General features: G+C 48.1%; 1 protein-coding gene and 1 non-coding gene across 11 annotated transcripts in view; both read right to left on the bottom strand.

Moving 5' to 3' along the window:
• The window catches only part of EXD3 (exonuclease 3'-5' domain containing 3), a 446,340-nt gene that overhangs the window by 86,748 nt on the left and 336,503 nt on the right, over positions 1–23,089 (bottom strand). The gene's annotated exons all lie outside the window — the stretch shown is intronic.
• Positions 9,460–9,626, bottom strand: LOC149855529 (U1 spliceosomal RNA). Its single transcript, XR_016438598.1, has one exon. It is a non-coding gene; the product is annotated as a U1 spliceosomal RNA (small nuclear RNA).

Raw genomic sequence — 23,089 nt, forward strand, 5'->3', positions numbered from 1 at the left:
CAATAGGACCAAAGCAGCTTGTACTTAAAACACAACTGTCTTCCTCTGTTTGCTCTGCTCAGTTTAGGCCACTTGGAAAGATTCTGCTCACCAGCGAAACCTGTTTCCAATGGGTGAGGAATGAGTGGATGCCAGGCCCCAAACCCCTCAAACTGTGGTGTCCAGACAGGGAGGCAAGAAATCACTGGGCATGTCTATACAAGATGTTTACTGCCCAGTTGACAAATTAACTGCACAGTAAAACTTCTCGGCATCTATATGTGCACCCCTACCAAGGCGCATAATACAAATAAACTCCATAGCAGGGTAGTCTTGTAAAATATTAGTATTGTCCTGCTGCAGAATTTTTTTGTGCACAGCAGAGCATGTGTACATGCTGCCCTGATTGGCAGGGGAACAGGGTGCTTCAGTGCAGGCTAACCAGCAGACAGCCTTGGCACTGACGCACTGTTGTGTCCTAGCTAGCTGCTTCACAGCACATGAAGTTGGCAGGAGCAGCCAGCCCAAAGCTGCTCCCTCCTGGCTCCATGTGCAGCAAGGGGGCAGACTGAGGCATAAGGTTGCTTCAGCATGGGGGGTGTCTACTGACTAGCCCTGCACTGTAGGGCACCCATGTGCTTCAGCCAGCCCCTCTGCAGTACGTGGAGCCTGGCTGGAGCAGTCCTGGGCCGGCTGAGCCCCTGGGTCCCCTGCCAGCCTGGGCTGCTCTGACCAGGCTCCATGTGCTGTACGTGAAAAAACTCTGGAGTCTATTGCTCCGGAGTTTTTTGCTCCCGGGCGCACATTTATATGGCTTATTTAAAGAGGCTCTTTTAAGATGGCACATTTAAAGAGCAATAAACTCCAGAGGTTATTTGTGTGCATTAATTATACATGTAGATGGCCCCGCTGTTAGATGTCCCCGTCCACATCCTAGTTAATAGGTTCTTCCTATGCTCTACACATGAAAATCTGGCCCCTCTTAGGTGCCTAAAGACAAACATAAGTGCCATGTTTCCTTTTTAAATTGATGCAGTGTCAGTAAGCTGATGTTGGGCTTGAATTTGGCTCTGTTAGCCCTGGTTTAAATAAGGAATAACTCCACTCCTCTCATCGAGTTCAATTGATGTAAAGTCAACCTATGTACAAGGCAGAACCACAGACTCAGTTGTGCAGTACAGGTGGAAAGACTCAATGTGCAGACAGGCTACACACAGCAAAAGCACAGGCATCCTACAGAACAAATGACTTCCTAGATGTAGTCTCCAAGATCCAAGTGTCACACCCAGTCAAAGTGAGCTCTACCATCAGTCAGACAAATCACTGCCAAAATCGATGGTGAGATGACAAAGCAGGATTTAAGCCAGGCTGGATACAAGAAGACACAAGCACAGAAAACACAACTGCTACTCTCAGAGGACACCTAGAGAGTTCCTGGTCAACAAAATACTGCCAAATCTTAAAATAGGGATGGGATCGTTTATAATCCGGCATCACCCAAGAAGGAGGTGTGTGATTGCTACATGATATGAAATAAAGGCTCACTGGGATGCTATAAAAATTTGAGAGAGAAAGAAACTGAGAACGAAATCTAAGGCCTCGAAACCCAGTAACTTCAAAAAAATACAGTGAGGTGATTTTCAAAAGCATCAGTGACTTAGGCCTCTCAGTTTAAGTTAGTGAACCCTGTGCTCTTAAGCCACTTAGACACTTCTAAAATTTCTCCCAAACATTCTCTGTTGAGTTTTATTAAAAGTTAGTTACCCTGTTGGTGCAGAGTATACTAGGAAGGACCCCTGCATATGCAGATGGCCATTATGGCTTAGATCTTATTTACACCAGGGGAAAAGAAACAGGCCTGAAAGTGCTGCAGATTAGAGTGGTGCCACTGGAATAAGAACATGACCCTGCGTAACAGACTGCATCATGCTCATTGAGGCAAGGATTATTCTGTTACCCAAGCCTAATCAAGAGTTCTTGCTGTGCTCATTGTACAGACCTCATAAATATTATTGCTAAGCCACAAGACTGACATAGGTCAGCGCTGGCAATGTGACCATGCCGGTTTTCTGGGTTTTTTTGTTTTTGTTTTTTACCAAGTCACGCTATCAAGCATAAAGCAAGTGTTTAAGGAGATGCTACATGAGCAGTCGGTGTTGATCAAAGAGCTTCAACAACACATGTGCCTGTAGGAGAACTGTGGCAAACATGTTCCAGTTCAAAAGAAAAAGCTACAGTATGTGATTGTATGTGCTGCATTATTCATGGCTCCAAGGAAGACGTTGCCAATGCATGCGATACATAAACAAATCTCGGGTAACATTTTCTGCAGAGAGTTGCAGGTGATAATTTGAAGAGTTAAATTATGGCTTGAAGCTGCAGTCTGAGCCTCTCATTTAATGTCTTTGGTCAGAACAATTTGGTGTCCTCCACCACACTGACTCACGTGGAATGAGTCTGGCATTAGTTCTGAGGCAGGGAATCTATAGATGGAGATATAATGACACAGCTTTAAAGCACCTGAGCTGTACTACCTAAACCACATGAGAGTGGAACATGCCCTTGGGCTACAGGAAACACTGGAGGGGGCAGGAAGGGCATAAGGGAAAGGAAATGCACTAGACAGAAAAAAAGCATGGTTTGTGAGCCATCATAATGCTGCCTTTGCTTATAGCCGAAGGACCAGCCCAACACAGTGGTGACGCTGCAAATTCAGGGGGATGAGAAAGACACCAAAAAATGAAAGAACTGCTGAGATCATGTTGCATCTGGATGCAGTTTGCCGATTCAGCAGTGCCACTCTGGTGCCAATGCAGCTTTGAGTGCAATCAGCATAGCCAGAATGAGCTGCTGCTATGTCTCAGCCAAATCCCAGGTCAAAGAAAGTCAGGAAACAACTGAAACATGGCTGAGAAAACCCCATGGGGAGGACAAAAAAAGCCACAATGGCTGCCTCCAGATGAGGGTGAACGTTTGGTTCCCTGAGGATAGCTAGTGGTGGGGCACCTTGTGCCCATGCTAGCTGTCCCTGACGAATGCCTATGCCATGCACTCTCTGGTGCACAGCAGGTTACCCTGGGTGGGGTAGGGGAGGCTGGTGCTAGCACTGGGCTGGCCCGTGCAGCCTTACCTGGGGTTCTGGGGGCCTCCCAGGGCTGCAGCAGCAGCAATCCTGCTGCTTGGAGCCTGGCTGGCAGCTGTGGTGCCACATATGGCATGGCTGCAGTCATCTGGACACGGCCAATGAGGCTGTTTGGTCATGATTATCTGTAAACCTGTCTGTGACAGTGCTAGAAATTGCAGGGTTGTGGGGAGGAAGGGTATACGTACATGTGTGTGTGTGTGTGTGGGGGGGGGTGGTCCATGAAATCCACCTGTCTGCTTGATCTTGTTAAATCTAGTCATTTCAAATGAAAAATCCAAGGTAGAAGTGTCCTCATTCGTATCTTAAAGCATGACCACAGAAGGATATTCATGACTGGAACTGATTTTTTTTCCACCATGAGTTTTACTTTGTACCTGTACTGGCAAGGGTGATGCACAGGGACAGACCCTCAGATGGAGAAGACAGATGCAGCTCCTCCACTGATTCTGAGTTATGGCAAGGGAGGGGCTGGTCCATAGGCTGCTTTTCCATAGTGACTTATGACTGTGTGCACCCAGCCGGAGGTACCTTAAAAGGACCTGATTTTCAAAAAAGTTTTGACAGCCCATATTCAGAATACCAGGCCCCTTCAAGGCACCCCTAGAAGAGCACACAAAGTCACTTGCCACTTCGGCAAACTTCAGCTACAGCTTTCAAGCAGGCGCTATGGCAGGGGAATGTTTTTCTCTACAATTCCTTCTTCCCTCTAGTTCTCCTCTTCAATATTTTCTGTTCCTTGCTGAACTGATGTTTCTCGTCCCCTCATACCAGTTCCCTTTCCCAAGTTCCATGTCTCTTCTATTTATTCTCCTTACTTGGGCCTTCTGCATCCTTATTTTCTCTCTAAATTCCTAGGACTCCTGCGTTCTCTTCCTATCTCGGCCACTGACTCACTGAAGTAGACTCTAGTTTTACCAGTTTGCACGGTGGCTCCCATGTGTTCAGTTCCTCCGAGGGAAGTATTGACAGAAGGGCTCTTGTAACTGGGGCATCAGCAGACTCTGGTGCTCTAATGACCACTGGTCAGAGAGGTTCCACTGGCACATCAACTGGGATGCCAGCAGCTGGGATAACACACTTGCTGTTGGTGACAGTCACGCTGGAGTAGGTATAAGCAGAAAAAACGAGTTTGCTCCTCTAGGTTATTTGGCTATATTCTACCATGCTCCACCCTCCACCCCAATGTGCACATGCAAACCACAAAGGCATGCATTAGATCAGAGTTTCTCAATCTGTGGGTCATAACTCAGAAGTGGTTTGCAAGAACATATGAAAGGGCCATGAACAAACTTCAGAAATGGATTCTCCTTTAAAGGAGAAAAACATGGAAAACTGCAGGTTTTCCCTTGCAGGCTGGCAGAGGTCTGGCCTGTGAGGGGCTTCTTGGGGCTCCCCTGCCCCACCCCCTGAGAGCTGGGGCCTGAGGGCAGTGGGTTGGGAGTGAGGGGCACTGGGTCAGGAGTGGCTGTGGATGTTTACAAATGGGTCCTGGTACAAAAAGGTGAGAACCATTGCATTAGTTAAGGAATTTTGTTACTGAACTGAATGAAGAGGCTCAAGAGGCTCAAAGCTATGGGAAGGGGGCTGGATGAGTGAGAGCTGCGCTAGAGAAATTAACTGGGATGAAGTGGGAATAGAGGGAGAGACTGGGATAGCTATGTAGTTGTGGTGGTTTGGGAAGGGAAGGAACCTGCCTCTGGCTACTGCTGAGCCACGCGGGGCTCAAGGAACATTCTCGAGGCTGAAGTGACTCAGAAAACAAAGCAGGCAGGGAGTTCCCCCTCTCGCAGGGGTCACTTGGGATGCTTGCACTTCTTCAATCCATTTCCAGTTTGGCTCCTGCTTCTGCCTTTATCTGAAACCGATTTCCGTTGTTTATCCCCAGCACTGCAGATTATGAATGCAACACTATTAAACGGTCATTCTTCTGGCTGTCAGGAATGGCAGAAGTGCCCTAGCTCTAGTGTGAAAACTCTGCACATCTCTTCGATACAGACATCTGTGTGTGTGTGTGTGCGCGCACGCGCGCACAAGTAAGAGAAAGGGCAAAGGGTGTATGCAAAAGCTAGGTGCATAAAAGGTGGGGAGAGTGCACGCATATGTGGGATAAATAGATGTGTGTTTCTAATGGGAGCAAAGTTGTGAAATGGCCCAAACCAAGAAGCATCAGCAGGGGAAATTTTGATTGGAGATGTACGAGTAACTTTCTGACAATGAAGGTGTTCAAGCACAGGAACAGGGGATACTTAAATTCAAGAGCAGGTTAGACACTTGGGGCACTTTTACATGTGCTCCAGGGGTGGCAGGGGTGGCACTTTAATTAGAGTGGCTCTGAGAGCGGCTCTAATTAAAGTGCTGCTGCATCTCGTGTATCAGTGTCCTCATGGTTAAAAATGGCGGCAGGGGTGCTTGAACTAAAGGTCGTTTGATGAGCTTTAGTTCAAGTGCTCCTGCTGCCATTTTTAAGTGCAGGTACACTGATACACAAGATGCAGATACACAAGATACATGTTGGAGCAGCCTCCACACTCATGTATAGGCACCCCTGGTTGGGATGGTTTAGTCAATGCTGATCCTACCTCAACCAGGGAGTTGAACTGGATGACTTTGTGAGGTCCCTTCCAGGCCTACTTTCCTACGATCCTACTAAACACCTCCCAGAAGTGTCTTTAAGGGGGTCTTTAGGAAAGTTAGTCCTAGCCTAAAAGGTCAAACCGTCTTGAAAAACACACCATGTTCCCACAAGACTCCAGCCAGGAGAATTTATTCAGAATATTTCCCTGAAGGACTGGGACAGATTCACCCAGCCAAGCACCCTACTGATTTGTTTTTGAAGGGAGGCAGAATGAGTTAGGCAGGTATGTGGGGAGGATATTTTGTGGCAAAGCAAAGAGTGATTTATCTAAAAAGATAATGACAATAAAATCCATGTCTAGAATCATTTGACAAAGAGCTACTGTAAGACAGAACTGGAGGATATTTTCAAATACAAGCAGGTCACTTAGGAACATAAACTACACTGGCTCGCAAGGAGATTTAAGCTCCTAAGTGTTCATGTCTCTTCAAAAGTGGGATTGCTAAACATCTTACGAGCATCTGAAAACTTTGCCCACCTGACAGGAACTGGTTCAGTCTTTAAGCCTCGGAAACATAACAGGGATCTTGTACAGAAGGGAATTTCATAGCAAGGGATGAAACAGCCCACACAGGTATTTACCTTCATGGATGTTTCTTCAAGAGTTTAAGATTTCTGTCATTCCTTGTCTTGTCATTAGTACCGTGATGAACTCATCACCAGGAAAGCCTTAAAAGAACAGGATGGGAGGCCTGGGAATGGCGAGGTTCAGATACAGCCAGATCAGGGCTGAAACAGTTAAGGAGGATCAGTGCCGTTTGTCTCACTCCGGAAATCCGGATCTTACCTATTTAAATAAACGTTCCAGGAGGACGGTGCAGCGTTAGGCCTGCTATTGAGTGAACAGGAAGCAGCTGTATTCGATTAGGCAGGACTAATTTGGTGGCTCTGATAGCCTGGGAAAAAAGTCCTGATCCAGAGCTATTTATTTTCTATAGAAAATCAAACAGAAAGTAAACACCCTGGTCACATGGTGAGGGAGGGAGTTAGCATTTCCCTTGCTGCTGGATCCTTCTCAACAGATCTGCAGGGGCTGAGGGAGGAAGAAGAGAGGTCAGTGATAAGGATGGGGCAGTTAATCCTAAAGCGTGATACTGCCCAACTAATCTACGGGTCAGCTGAGGCAGGGGCAGGGCAGCTACCAAAGATGGGAGGATGTTGCAGGCTGTGGTGTGTCAGTGGCTGGGGTAATCTGGGCAAAGTATAATGCGTGAAGGCCCTGGGAGCTGGAGGGGGGTCCTCCCAGCAGAGCTGTCTGACATCAGGTATGCAGTGCCCTTTCCCCAACATGACTGCCTGGTACTGATGCTCATGTGGACTTACTCAGCTTTGGCAGGACAGAGAGGATATGGGCAGGCAGGGGGAAATTACCTGAGGAAACAGTGGAAATCCTGACCATACCCACCAGTGATGGCCTCGGCCCTCATTGATGGCCTAAGAGAAACCCCTCTTCTTCTGGACACCCAAAGAGTAACAATGCTCTGAAACACCTTCATGGTGTGTACATGCACTTATATAGCTCTCCTACCAGATGCAGCCTTAGCCAAGGTAAATTATGCCCCATCACCTCCAGGCTGGTTTTTTTCCACTGTACTCTATGAAAGGCAGATTATGGAAGCCAGACTGAAGCATCTGTGTGCACAATATGTAGCATCCCACCTCCCAAGGGAGGGAAATTGAACTAAAATATAGTGTTGTGTCTCAGGCAGCTCATTCTCCAGCACTTCATCTACTCCATGTGCTTGCTCTTTGGTGGATTACCACCTAGCTACTTTGTGGTCCCCTCTCCCCCATCGCCCAATTACTCCAGGAGTAAAGAGGTGATGCAGTAGTGCATACTCATGGGGGTACCTGCCCAGTTTGGTGCTCTCTCTGTCTCTCTGTCAGGCCTCTGGAGTGCTATTTCCAACCCAAGCTCTTTCCTGTGGGCTCTTGCAAAGCACCCTCACATTCTTTACCCATATTCACTTTTGGTTTTTTACTTTCCCTCAGTATACAATGACCACAACAAGGAACTGGCATCCAGGGCTACTCGGAGATTGTGGCAAGATCGGCTTAGTTTGTGCTGCCCCAGCGCTTTGGCCACCAGCTCAGTTTTCTGTCTGCCCTACCCATTTGCTCTTAGCGAGTCAAGCAAGAAAAACATGCAATTCACATGCCCCCTCTGCTCTCGTGGCCCAGGAGCTCCCTAAGAACCACCTGTGTCCCCCAAGCCCTGACTCATCACCTTGATCTCCACCATCCCTCTCGAGTGCCTAGTGGTTGCGTGCAGCTTGGGAGTGCCAGCCTCCCTGCATCCCCTTCCACAGCCCACTTCAGGCAACATGTCATCCCCCAGAGAAGCCCTGAGTCAGCACTTTGGGAATCGCCCTAATCCAGACAGGTAGTGACTCTCTTGTTCTGCCCACCAGTGAGGACTGAGAAGTGTGAACTGAAATCCTGCTCCTTGGGAGCCTGTCCCACGTCCTTCACACCAATTTTAAAGAACTGGCTGTTGCCCAGCCTTAATGGAGCTAAGCTGCCTCTCCAGCTCCTAGACTCCCAAGTGGCCTCTAAGAATATTTATGCTGCTGCCCACACACATTTCCCAGGGAGAGTAACATGTCTCCTTAGCAGGCCACGCTGCAGTGAAGGAGCGCGCAGAGTCTCAATGACAGCTGTACTCCCTGCTGTCCCAGTGCTGTTCCAAGCTGCCTTGCTCCCCTGGGGTAATCCTGACTCTCATCTGAGACTTTTGTTTTTCATTCCTGAAATATCTGATGTGGAGAATCACAAAGGATGGGCAACAGAAATGTGTTTGTCACTCCTGCACATTGTCTCACTGTCGGAAGCCAAAGCTCCAAAGCCCTTGGGTCACACTTTTGTACGGCTTACTGAGAGGTTTGTGAGCGCTTTCATTGCACGGGAGTGGACAAGGCTCTGGAGTCACTTGTCACTGACAGACATCAGCCTTACCCAAAGAATAAGATGCCATGAAACCAACTTCTCCTTCAGTTCTTGGAGCCTTTGGGAAAGAATGAGCCAGTTCAAAAACTGTAACACCAGGAGTGAGCACTAGGAGCTACCATCTAAGAGTCACCAGCTCTCCAAGACAAGAAAACCTGAGGTCCTGACCAAGTAGCTCATCTTGGTGCCCAAATATCTTCTGCCTCATTAAATTTCCCCCATTGCTTCATATGGACACAGTGTTCTTCGCTCACTGCCCTAAACGCTTCTGTAATGTTGCTCTAAGTCGCTAACTTTGGCTGTGTTCCACTTCTCCCTTCCCACACAACTGAAAACTGCTTTGTATCCTTTTCGATGAAAGGCGGTAATGAAAAGGACATTATTAAGAAAGAAAATATGCACGCATCCCTCTATTATTAGCAGCCCTTCACCTTACAGTCTTTGGAATGTTTTTTCTTTTCTTTTTTTTTTTTTTAAATATATTTCATTTCTAGGGCCAAATCAGCTCCAAATTCACTTGGGCAAATTCCAAGAGTCAAGTTCAAAATTTCAACTGAGCAGAGCTCAATTGTTCAAGTCTGTGTGGCTCTACCACCAGCCAAGTATCCTCCTTCCCAGACCCATCAGTCTGAGGCTTTGGATACTCCCCAAATCTGTGGCAAGCATCCTACATGCAAGCCCAGGGTCCAGAGACTCTGGGGTTCAGATGCCCCCTCATCTTGCTTGCTTCTAGCCAAAAGGCCAAGGAGCAAGTTAGGGGAAAAGCAAAAAAAACAGCTCCTACTTCCACAAAATTGTGCAGTCAAGTTTCCCACACTTGGAGAAACTTCCAGGGGTCAGCCTGCCTAGAGTGCAAGGGATGGGCTTCAGCCTGGGAAAACTACCTTGGTGATCATGGGCTCTCCCCTGCCAGGTCACCCACAGGATTTTTGCAGTCAGCAGGTAGGGTAAAACACGCTATGCTTGGTGGCAGGGTCCTGCCTCTGCAACTCACACACTTCACTGCTTTGCTGGATTTCAGCAAGTGTCCCAGCCAGATGCCAAGCAGGTGAATTGGATTTAACTTCTTGCTGACTTGCAAGGTTTTTATTTTGCATGTCAAGGACAACTCCTTGCTATGGTGAAAATTTCCTGTTTTGTCCTTATCCCTAAAATGGGCCAAACAAGAACCAGGATGTTAATGATGCTGAGATCCAGACCTGAGCTGTGTCGTTTCCTGGACACTTGTCTCACCTTCACCTACACAGATGCCAGGACTGAAAACGGAGCATTTCCCTTCTGAGACCATGCCTGCCAGCTGCTTGACCAGAAAGTCAAAGAGAAACTTTGTGGATGGAATCAGAGTTGATCCCTCTCATCGCACCAGTACCAGGGTCTGGTTGTAAGAGGAGGAAATGTTTCAGAGAAGTTCCCTGTATTTGAAGCAAAAAGGCATCACTTGGCCCCCAGCAGTTCCTCCTTCCCTGCTCCAGGATTGCTCCTCCTCCTTTCCTACCCCTGATTATTACTGCCCAGTGCATGATAAGCCAGAGGAGAGAGGACTAGCACATCACACAAACGGGAGCTTGGCATTAGGAGATCCTCGATGCTGACTTGAATCCCAAATGTGCCCATCTCCAGCCAGAGATCTTCCTATCCCAGCTGCTGGCCAAAAAGTGAAACCACCTGCATCGCTTTCTAGAATTTCCTGAGCACCAATAATCTCCTCCCAGGCAGTAGTAAACCAGGCCTCTGTCTCAACAGGCTACTGGCTAAAGCCCAAGAGGCTACTCTGTGTACAGATCTTAAATCAACAAACACTCCAGCCTCATGTGGAACTGATGAAGCACAAGGTCTGTCAGCACATTTGCCTCCTGCAGCAACCAGGTCCCACAACCAAGGGGAATGTCAGCTCGCGCCTGCAGGAATCCCGGCAATGGTCGCCCACACGGGCTCGCAGCCCCTGTAGGAATGCGTGCTGCATTCTGGGAGCCCGGTTCCCACGTATCCTCATGACGTAGCCAAGAGGACCTGAGAGAAAGGGATTGAAAGGGGAGCCCTTTCATGTCTAACAATAGAGCTTTCCCCCACTCTCAATAGGGATCAAGATACACGCTGGGCTGACACGGAACTCTGCACAACAAAAGCCAGTGTCCGAACAAATCTTCTCAGGGGCTGGGGTCCCCCGGGTGACCTGGGGTTAGGCTGGACTTTTGGGACAGCCTGGCCCTCTGGAGGAAGAATGTCCTTTTACACTGTGCGCCATGACTGGTTCCCACGGTTCCAACCTGCTTCACTATTTATCAGTGAGGATCCTCTAATCCCTTTTGTGAAGGTCTGATTCAAGCTCAGTACAATGTAGCAAAAAAGGGTGGGTGGGGGAGGAGACACAGCCCCAAAGAATGAAATAAAACCCTTTACCTTTCTACAGCAATTCCCTGGGGCCTCTTCAGCCCTATACCTTTGCTGACAGAGCTAACCTGCAGCAATAAAGCCAAGAAGAAGGGTTTGAAATCAAAGTGGCTGGTCACTGGGCCTAACGGTGTGTTTAAGTGAGCCTGCACGCACACACACAGGTCAGTCCAGCTCTCAATCTCGTTTTTGCTTTTTTAGGGCTCAGGATAATCCAGCTCCTAATAGCTTCATTTGAGCATCTATAAAAATCAGGCCATTTTTTACAGAAGTATCAAAATATGGATATTTAAGGCCACAGCAACTGCAAATTTTGCCCTGACTTGCCTCATGGGGTCAGAGCTGGGAACATAACCCAGGTATCCTGATTCTCCTTTCATCTAACCACTAGACCAGTGAGCATGCTGAAGCACCCAGGGGTGCCATGAGATCCTTTTAAGGCTGTTGCAAAATATTAGCACTATCAAGCGTGCAAGCATCTACACATGAGTCACAAGATAAATCCCAGAGATTTCAAAGAGGAATCCACAGCATCAACAACATTTTGACCTGTTGGGGCTTTTCTGAGACCTCTGCAGCAGAAGACTTGGTCTATTATTTTTTCATAGTCAAGAAATGAGTGAAAGCTAAGAGCTGGCATTTCTCAACAGCTGCCTTGAGTCCAAGAAGGGGTCCTTGGAGTCTAGAAAGGTTGAGAACTACTGTACTAGACCATAGGCCATTTTGGGTGGTAACACAATCTTTTTTAGGCAAACATCTCACCTTACAAGCAGTGACAGTTGCCCTACATGACATGCTTTGATGACTCTAAAGGTAGATGCTGTGTTTGATACAATTCCAGGGGTAGAAGCTAAAACACCACTATTCCTATCAGCACTTAAACCCCTCTGCTGATTCCTGTTTGCATTAACATAGGAGCCGTGAGCCCTTCCCAGGATAACTCCTGAACAAAACAGTTTCCACGGGCTGTGCTACTTACAAATGAGGGTTTTTCAACTCATTGTCCAAAATCCAATGCTGTTTTCTTTGCAAATGGCAGGAAAAAGAAAGTAAAAGAAGAAGAGACGACCTCACATGCTAATCTTGTTAGGTTAAACTGTTCTCTAAACAGATGGAGATATAAGGCAATGGGATTTTTGTCTTTTCTGAGAAGGGGTTAGGTTTGTAGGGCACCAGAGGTCATTCCGGGCACACTGGCAGCTTTGGTCTTTGTGTCACAAAAGCAAGCAGAAAGTAGAGTTATAACAAATGCTCAGAACTCAGCCCCTGATTTGGGGATCTCAGAAATCAACTGGGGATTTACTTGCTGCTGTAATTTTGCCTCTGACATAGCTCTGTGTTGTGCCTTGGCCAGAGGCAGTAACACTGAGACCAATGCCTGAAAAGAACAGCACCTTGAAATTAAGACTTGCTGAAACAAAAGGGAAGTGCAGTTCAAAGAACTCTTTGCAATAGGTTTGCTCCAGCAGTACCATCCGCCAGCTGGAAACTCAGTTCCCCATTGCAATGTAGGACTGGCTGCTACCAGGAAAGACTGCTAGAGAACCACAAACGCCCACAGCACTCTATGCAGGTTTTAGTTGCTTCGTGGGTGAAGCCTTAGTGTACGATTTTGCGTGTAGTGCTTCCTTTGGTCCAGGTGCTACCAGGAAGCCATGAGGCTGCAATCTTTCCCTGTATGCACTCAGAGACTGAATCCATATAAGTACCTTCAGGCTGACATTTTCCAGGGGGATCTAGACATCCAATTCCCACTGATGCTGGCCTGCCTACCCTGCAAGAGGGTGGGGGGAGGGGGTTGCAGGGCAGATAGATGCTGGGGAACTGTGAGTTAACTTGAATCTGGAGGGGATCTAGGGCACAAGTTGAATAAACTGATTTGACCTAAATCAGTCAAGTCTGACACTGCACTGATATAGGTTTATCTTGAGCTGGATTGGGCCATATTACAAGTGGTTTATGTGCGCTGAACTTCTGTTATGTTACAGATTTGAACCAGTTTCCAATTACTTATACTGGTTTATGTGTAATTTCTGTCCCTAGCCTTTGCACTTGTGCTTTTAGTTCTGGGCCTGGCCATAGACAGAAATGAAAGGGAGCTCAGAAAGGGTTCACTTGCTATATGGGATGTAGGACTTGGATTTACCACGTGGGTTTGCTGCTCACCCCCTTCTTCCCCAGCTCAGCCAGCTCATAGCAAACAGCTGGTAGAGAACCCAGAGTGTTTCCTACCTGCATGGGGAACCACCTACTCCTCTTGGCCTTATACACTCGCTTGGGTCTTATGCCTTTGGTTTGTCCCTTTCCCTGTCATTCACTCACAGAGGGCTGAGTCCCACACACAGTGGAAAGCTGCACATACAAAGTGTTTGGGCTTGCTATCTACATGGGGAACCTGAGAAGAGGTTGAACTTTTCTGGTCAAAGGATGGTCTGATGGCCAGACACCACACAAAAAGACACTGCACTCCTGTTAGGAAACAGCGACAGAGTGTGAGGCACAGGTCCATGCAGATCTACCCTGTAGGACAGCCTTCTTATAGAAGAGTGGGGGCAGCATGCTCTTCTTCCACAGCTGGCCAGCATGCTTTCCCCTTCCCCCCCATTTTTTGAACCCCAAAAATGTATCAGGAGGGAACAGTTTCTGATCTCAGGAGAGCAAGAAGGCAGCATAGTATCTATTTGTTGTGCGTAAGGCCCGAAGTCATACGACTTACCCAAGGCTAGAGGCACTACCGCTAACAGTAAAATTAGCATGTTTTATGAAGTTACTGATTCACACATGGCTTCATCAGGCCATGTGTCTGAAAATACCGAGCCTGGGACACACTGATTGGGCTGCTCGTATAACCTGCTAGGCTGCTCGAGTAACCACAGCATCCCTACTCAAACAGTTTATCTCACTGGGCAGGCGCGTGACAGCAGCACCTCGCAGTCTAAATACAGTTTGGAATAGTGCCCTGAGTAAAGGGCCCAAGCCCAAGGGGCCTTAGATTTGATACCTGAACAGCCTAGACACCTCCTAAGCTAACTGCCAGAGCCTGTGGCAGCTTTGTTACACTCTCAGCAGGTGGAGGCACCAGCCACCTGCCCATTAGCAAATGCAGACCCCCCTCCAATTCTGCTTACTCCTGCCATTAGGATAACTGCAATAGCCCTGGTCTCCCACTGAGTGACACCTTCTTAGAAGCAACCCACAGCTGGGAACACTGGCACAACTGTGGAGGTGTCATTGCAGGATTAATAGCACCAGGCCCAGAAATGCCCTACAAGCAGCAATAAATTACAAATGGACTCACAGAGAAATGGACTCTGATGTCTTTGCTTAGACATCTACGTCTGTATGGGGATGTCCTGGTAACTGGCCTGATTATCAGAGCAGCTGACTTCAGCTACTACGTAGGAATTCTTTGCTCAGTGATTTGGGCCTCTTATTTTAATATCTAGCTTTAGAAAACAGATGAGCTACAGCATTTGGGCTGTTCCCTAGAACTGAAAACACTTTGAAATCAGGAAGAGTATTGCATTTCTGACCTTAAAGCGCTTATGAGAGGCCTGGAAGCCAGCATTTTCTCTGCATTGCCACCTGCTTTCCTAGCCCACCTGACTAAGAAAGCAGATCCTACTCCGGAGTGAACAGCACACTCTGCACATCCCATAGTCCTCCCCTTCCTCAAAGCTCTTGTGTTTCCCCAAACAGAAGCAGAAGTGTATTTTTCCCCCTCCACCCCAGCCCCGGATTGGCCAATCCCGGAGTTGGAGACATTCCTAAAGGGCCCGAAGGCTTCAGATTGAGCTGTTGCTGCTGTTGCTGCATTTGTTTCTCTCTTGCTTTTTCATTGGGAGGGACAAAAAAGAAAAGTGTCAGCTCTGTGCTAAGCTGAGAGAAAGTGAGGCCCAGTTCCCAGACTCAGGGGAAGTTCTAGGCCAGGCGGACATGCCTGCCTGCGAGCAGACGCGGCCCCATGGGAGCCGAGTGTGAGAACCTGATGATTGCTAAGCAGTGTGGGAAAGTGGGAGGATGGGCAGGCCAACCAGACAGGCTTTAGTCACAGCACAGGCAGTGGGAAACAAACAGCCTGAGAGAGCAGGAAGGAGTGGCCAAGGCCGGGAATTTCTGTGTGTGTGTGCGTGTGTGTGCGCGCGCGCGCGTGTGGCACTCAACCAGAGTCACTGAGTTGTGATAATTGTGAAAGTGGGTAGTTCAGATCAGCCTGGCTCAGTACAACGAGGGATTCACAAGGAAACAACTCACTTCCTAAAGCCTTAAAAGAAACGAAGTCCGGAAGCTGTCTGTGCTAGAAGCCCAGTGTGAGACAGCCGCAAGCACTGCCAGCCCAGCAGATGCATCTGTGTGCATGCAAGTGTGTACGTATATATATATTTTAAGCTTGAGAAGCCACCTGTCCCTTGAGAGCAGAGGGCACAGTCTCAGCACTTTGGACCCTCAAGTCCAGCCTGCCCCTGAAAAGGTGCACTGCAAGGTTGTGTACTCCAACAATTCACATTGAAACAGGACTCCAAGGGGAACTCCACCTTCTCCTGTTACTAGGAACTTATTTGTGTTTTGTTGATGCCAACAGGTGCACACAACTGACTGACTTTCCAGTCTCCTGCAACTACCTTGCAGTGGTTTTTTTTGTTCCAGTTAGCACTAAGGTATCCGAATGCCTGTGTGATTTGCATAAAACCCCCAGAAATAGGGCCTGCTATTAACTGTTTCAGTAGGATCTGCTAGTCTATGACCTTACACAAGTAATTTGAATTAACATAAGACATTGACTATTAAGGTCAATTCTGATGTCTTTACTTAACCCTTTCTCAGGTGCAAGCATATTGGAGTCAGTGGGACTTTCGCCTGAATAAGAACTAAGTAAAACCTGATGAAGGAGCCCAGTCTTTGGCCAGTATTTGCACAAAGCAGTACAGATTATGACCCATTCCCTAAGTAATATGAGCCTACACCTTGCCCAACTGAAAGCCACATTGGAAATTTGCCAGAGACTTCAGGGAAATCTGGTTCCTGGAGCAAGATGTACAAAATGGGGTAGGCTGCAGCTGCCTTCATCCTCAGTAGGGAAGCACAGCCCTTGGAAAGCAGAGGTCTCAGCAGACCATATTCTGTGTTGATCAAATTAGCCTTGTACTTGGATCTGAACTCTCCCTGGACCCAACTCAACACTAGAGATAAAAGTGGCTGCAGGACATAATCAACTGCTTTGATCACCTGTGTTTTCTAGTACAGAAAGTTTCTACCATACTTTGCATATGGAGAACAATGCAAATGTAAGACAGGGAGGTCAAACCAACATGGCATGAACATAGGACTCTGAAGGGCACAATACCTCTCCTGCTATTCTCTCTTCCCTTTGCAATGAAGGTCCTGGCCAGTTCCACTTTGTTTTAAAGTTAGACAGAGAAGAGGAAAGATCCAATAAGGAAACTTGCTGGGAAAGCACTGCTGAACCTCCTGTTGCTTTATACTTTCGCTGACACGACACAGATCTTAACTATCAAATGCTCCTTTTTGCCTCCCAAACCTGGCCTATAAAAGCCACGTAACAGACCGGGGAATGTCTGGGAGTCCTGAAAACTTGGTATGCTGGTGCTAAATGTTTTCAAGATTTTCAGACTCTCTTTAGACTTTGACACCTCTGTCAAGGGGCTTAGCAAGTTGACTTCAAATGCTAAACCAGATGGCATGCACTGGAAAGAGCCGGGAATCACAAAGTTAGCAGGGTAGCAAAAATAGAGAGAGTAAAAATTAGTGCTGTAGCATGACGCCACTGACAGCTGTCCATCTGTCATTCTGGCTGACAAAGGATATTGTGGAAGAAGACTACTGAAATCAGCTGGAGAGATAGGGGGAGGTGCTGTATTTTCTGCAGCTTTCACTTTTCTGTCTGGACATTGAGAGCAGGTGGGAAAGCGCAAAACCTTATGACTCTAGGCAGTTAGTGGGGCTGGCACTGCCTTTGGTTCCAGTGCCATGTCCCTGCTCCTGATGTCTTGAGCCACATTTGCAGCTGGGTGGGACAGGATTGCCTGCACTGGCACCTTGAAACTGGAAGAAACAGGATTTTGTTTGTTCTCCTTAAGTTGTTAACAGACTTAAAGTGGCTCTTTGCGAGTCAGTGCTGAGAAACCTAGTAGACACACTGGCTTGCCTGCTTTGGGTGGAGGAGCCATTGCAGCTGAGGATAATGGGAGCATGGCTAGGGAGCGAGAGACATTAGGTCCTCCGTGGAATTTGATAAGGGTGTGTTTCCAGACTCTCAGGACCCCACAGTGAGTAGTGAATAGCTCCTGGCTTTACCCTAAATCCCTTCAGTTTTTCCTGAGCTTCACCAATGCGATTATTGTTGGGGTTTTTTGCAAGCATCACCAAATCCAATTAAAAACTTTGGCTAGCCTCGTGTTTCCCTTCCATGGAGGCCAGCTTCTGTCTTCTTCCTGCCTCTACAAAGAGATAGATAGCCCTTTACATTAATATCTTGTCTACTCTTTGGTTATAAAGGAGTCAGGGGAACTTGATACAATGTCAGTGGTTACACTGTAAAGATGTATCCGAGATGGGACACAACCTGGGCACTTACAATGGGGTTAAATGCTTGGACCAAGAAGACTCAGGCCCTCCTGACACAACAGTTAACTGGGGTTAAAGCAGCTCAGGAGACAACTGTTTTGTTTGAGTCCTTCATCTCAGCTGCAGTGACAGACCCAGTGAACTAGGCTGAGACATCAGTATTTGGTTTCAACCCACCTCAAGTGAACCATGACACTGATTAACCCCAGGCCCTGGGTGTACACACACATCCTACCACATTCAGGTGATAGCTGCTTCTCTATAGACTACTCTGTTGTAAGGGTATGAAGTTCAAACAAAGAACAAATGCCACTGGCTTAGCAGCAGCAATCTCAGCAGCTACCAAACTCATTTCCTCATGCTGTTTAGTGCCCCAGGAGCAAAGGAAGCTCCTGTTATCTGCAAGAAACAACAATCTTCCTGTGGCCCTAGCCCTCCATGTTCTTAAGCAGAGATCATAAAGCAGTGGGGGAAGGAGGCAAAAGGCTGTTCATCACCCTTGGACATGGTGCTGAGGCCCACGAGAAGCACAGTTCCCCTGGGGTTATTCCTTCGCTATCCTGAGTGACACAGGTCAAAATCAGGGCCTTGCCATCCTTAGGTTGCTGGATTCCTGCAGTGAAAGCTGGCCACGAACCACAACTTTGATTTGGCACATTTGAAATGACCACCCCTAAGTGAGCACTCACATTTTCCCAACTCAGACATTCGTGTGCACACATGTGCTGAGAGATGTAACTGACCTGGCCACTGCCATGAGCTGCTGATCCCCGACCCTCCGCACTCTGTTCTCAAACTCACAGACTGCAGCCTCCACTTACCCTTGCAACAAGCAATGCCAATTTCTGGCTGAATCCAATCTCTTCATGGGCTGGATCTGGCCCACAGGCTGTAGGTTGCTGACCCCTGACTTACTGCATCTCTCCACACACGTATAAGGAGCCCTTTGGTTCTAAAGAATTTTGTGTGTTTGGAAAAATCCCCTCTCTGTGACTCAGTTCTCCCTTCTTTACAGTGGGATGATTAATAATAGTTATCAATTATCTGTATTACTGTAGCACCTAGAATCCCTGAACAGAGATAGAACACTGTCCCACAGCACAAGGTGCTATATAAACATGCTGACAAGACCCATCTATCCCAAAGAGATAGTCGCTGTCAGGAGATAAAGGATAGGAGAGAAAAAGAGGAGGAAAGCTACTTTTCCAAGCTCAGGCAGAAAGTGTGCAGCAGATCTAGGAAGAGAAGGCAGGTCTCCTGAATCCTAGTCTGGTGTCCTGTGCACTGCAGTGGATCTCATGCAAAGCAGAAACTTAATTAATTCATTACTGTTCCTAAGGTGCTTTGAGATCTCGTTTGGGCACCTGGCTCATGTTACACACAGTTGGATTAATGAACGAGCAAGCTGTGCACAAGCCCAGGGGCCCCTACCAGTTTGGGGCCCTAGCCCTGGGATCCTCATCAGCAAGGAAGTGAAAGCCGCAGTTTTAAACTCGGCACCCATTTTTGGTGCCAAGTTTAAAACTGTGGCTTTCACCTTTGCATCCCTGGGAGCTGGAAGCAGGACTCTCCACCAATGGGGTGGAGTTGGGCCGGGCTGGGGTTAGGCTGCATCGTGCCTGGGCGTTGGGAGGCAAACTGGGTGGTGCCATGCCTGGGGGAAAGGGGGCTGAGCTGGGCTGGGAAAGCCATGTCCCACCTGGGGCGGGGTTGGAGTCAGGCCAGGAGAGCCACGCCACGCTGTGCCTTTGCAGGTGGCAGCACTGAGAGGGCCTTAGGGGCCACAGCCCCCCAAAATGCATCTTTGCCCCCGGCGACAACCCCTCCCAGTCTGCTGCCTACCCACAGAGACATGGCGTGGCACTCCCAGCCTGGTGCAGCCCAGCCCAGCCCTCTGCACCTGTGGGGCTGCCAGGGGGCAATTCACGGCAGGGGGAGGGGGAGTGGAGGGCTGCCTCCATGTGATTGAGAGTAGGGGACGTCCTGTGAGGGGAAAGTCTCTGTGTGTGTACATGTCTCTGTGTGTGTTTGTGTCCTTGTGCAGAGGGTGATAGTAGAGTGTGTGTGCCTGTGTCTGTGCACGCCCATGTGTGTGCACGTGTGTATGTTCGGCCATAGTGGTGGCGGGGAGCAGGGAGAAGAGGTGGGCATGTGCCCCCAGCTCAGTGGGATCTACGCAGCCTCCCCCACCAGCACTAGGAGGGGAAGGGGCCCCTCTCCCCACCCCCACTTGCAGCCCAGCTCCCTTGGGGGGAGGGAGCTTCTAATTTTGGGCTTGCCCAAGGCCCCAGTACATATTAAGCTGCCTCTGATGTTACACCTTTGGAAGGAGTCACAGCTTTAATTTTCTGCCGGTTGTAAGTACATATTCTCTGGCACAGATTTCTTTCTAGTTATTACAGTATTGATACAGAAGGCACCTATGACAAATCTGCTCAGCCTCTGGGTAATAAAACCAAAGCAGAAAGCATCAAAAATTAGTCAACAGAACCAACCAGACCTAATACATACATCCAGCTAGAAACAAATCTGCTTCCTCAAGGGTCCGTCAACAAATAGGGTTTATTTCTAAAGGCTGTACAAGGAGGGACCATGAGGAAGCTCAAGGAAAGGCCATTTGGGAAAGATGACATTGCAGTGTGCACCAAAGCCAGATAAACCTGGCAGCTGAGGAATCTTTTCAGGGAATGTGTTCCTGGCCACCTGACCTCCACCAGAAATGCTGAGTTCTCAGGCACGTCTTGAATGACCTCAGGGACTGACAGCAGATCAGGGTCCTCTTGGCCAACCAGAGGATCCACTCGTCCCCAGTAAGAAGGGAGTGCTCAAGTACTAAGGCTGACATTTTGAAGAGTGTTCTATACGGATGCCATGATGCAATGTATGACGGTGGTTTAGCCCCTCTATTTGCTATTGAATTCCTTTGTGTCACTGGGGGGGAAAAAAAGGCTAAAAATGCTTATGAGTTTCTCTGAGCAGCAGCCTGAGACGCCTTCCTCGTGGTTCTACCAGGCCAGGTCCCTGTCGCTGGCAATCTGCAGGCCAACACAATTCTGTACGTCACATCTGGGCCCAGAGTCAGCAGGTTCCACTGGCACCTTGCTTAAGCTGGGGCTGGGACTGGCTCCATAACTATATGAACAAAAAATGAGGAGCATTGGGAGCTACATGGGTATCTGTTCTTCCCTGGCTCTGTTCCGTACAGAGAGACAGCCCATCCTAACACTTATCTACAGCAGTGGGCCTCACTGCTTTTTCATATCTCATGAGTTAGATAAACACCAGCTCATCTCCCCAGTGCACACAACTCCCAGGTATTATGCAGTTTTGTCCAAGAGCCAGTTGGCTTGATAGTGAAGGCTTGCAGGCACGATGCAGATGCCTGGGTGGTGACTGAGACTGGGGTATTGGCAGAATCCGATGAACTGCCAAACAGTGGCTCAAACCACATCAAATTGTTCTGAGATCAACTCTGTTTGCAGATCTTGGCCACTTGTTGGGTGGAACACTGGCGTCCTTGTTTCAGCTGGGAGCCCTTCTCACTGCTTGGATCTGAGACCAGAGCTTTTCCTCTTTCCATTTTTCCAATAGTACAGTACTAAATGGATGAGCTACCAGCCTTCTGCCTTTGCTTTAAGGCTACTTCTGAAGCTGCGGCATGGTCGTCTCAGCAGAATTCTGTGAGTTGGGAAGGCTGTATTAGGTTAAGGCATCTCTGTTCATATTGTTCCCATCAGCTTGACATGCCATGTCCTCCGTCCCTGTTGGGAGCTGGGATTTGAGGCACTGCAGTATCTCCAGGACAGCCCAGTGGTCCCGTTTAGCTACACATTCTTCTCTCAGCATAAGTGGCAGTCACAACCACATGAATAGTTTGGTGGTTACAGACGTCTGGTTTTGTTGCTGGAGTGCAATCATTTTCTCACCAGGCGCTCACACCACACTGTCTTGTGTCTTGAAGTGGCAGTCACAGCATGCTCTAGGCTGAGAATTTGCAGTTTTCCCCTCTGTCTTTAAAAACAAACAGGAGATGTGAAAAGGCAGCTTCTCCTCTGCGGTGTCCGGAGAGATGTGTGAACAAGGAAACAGAAAGATGAAGCGGGTGGAATGCCAAGAAACTGGGATGACGGCCTCCAAGACCAACAATAAATAAATAATCATCATGGCGCGTGTATATATTTATCATCCTCTCTATGGCCTGCCAGTGGGGTTTGGGACTCGGGACAACACAACAGAAACAAACGAGTGTGGATAAGATCAGAGCCTCTTCACACACAACACAGCAAAGTAAAGGGGCAAATTAAAAACAAAAATTAGAATGAAGCAGTGGAAACAAAGACCGCGAACGCACATTAGTGGGTGAGTTCAGATACCCACGAGTACCAGCCTAAGCCAGTGACCTAGCCACAGTAGAGAAGGTGCAATACAACCGCAACGGTCAAAACAATAAGCATGCATGCTTCTACGTCCTGAGCAAGCCATCTTCCTGGGAGGTCTATTCAGTCCTTCACCTCAGTTGACACTGATCAGAGCTGCAAACATTCACTGAGGCAAGAACCTGCACTATCAGCAAAAATGAAGGTTAAAATATGCCCTACATTTTGCAACTAGTTTTGCCTCGAAGCAGTACATCAGCATCTAGGCTGCAACTGTCCTAGTTAAAAGTTCTCTGTGTGACTGATCTGATGAAATTGCAGTCAAGGACTAGTCATAGAATCACAGAAAATGAGGGGTGGAAGGGACATCAGGAGGTCATCTAGTCCAACCCCCTGTTCAAATCAGGCCCATCCCCAAATAGAACATCCCAGCCCAAGGCTTTGTCTAGCTGGGTCTTAAAAATCTCCGAAGATGGAGAGTCCACAACCTCTCTGGGAACCTGTTCCAGTGCTTTATACCCTCCTAGTGAAAAAGTTTTTCGTAATATCCAACTGAAACTTCCCTTGCTGCAACTTGAGACCACTGCTCCTCGTTCTGTCATTTGCCACTGCTGAGAACAGTCCAGCTCTACCCTCTTTTGACCCCGGCCCCCCTTTCAGGGAGGTGAAGGCTGCTATTAAATTCCCTCTCAGTCCTCTCTTTTCCAGACCAAATAAGCCCATTCCCTTAGCCTCTCCTCGTAAGGTGGTGCCCCAGCCCCAATTTGTCCACATCCTTTCTGTGAGGGGCCCAAACCTAGACACACTACTCCAGATGTAGCCTCACCAGTACCAAATAGAGGGGAATAATCACTTTCCTTGATCTGCTGGCAGGGCTCCTATGAATGCAGCCCAGTGTGCTGTTAGCCTTCTTCACAACAACGGCACGCTCTTGACTCATATCCAGCATACTGTCCACTGTAACCCCCAGGTCCTTTTCTACAGAGCTGCTGCTTAACCAGTCAGTCCCCAGCCTCTAACAGTGCATGGGAT

Source organism: Crocodylus siamensis, chromosome 11, assembly GCF_052110815.1.
Source record: "Crocodylus siamensis isolate JL-2025a chromosome 11, ASM5211081v1, whole genome shotgun sequence".
NCBI lineage: Eukaryota > Metazoa > Chordata > Crocodylia > Crocodylidae > Crocodylus > Crocodylus siamensis.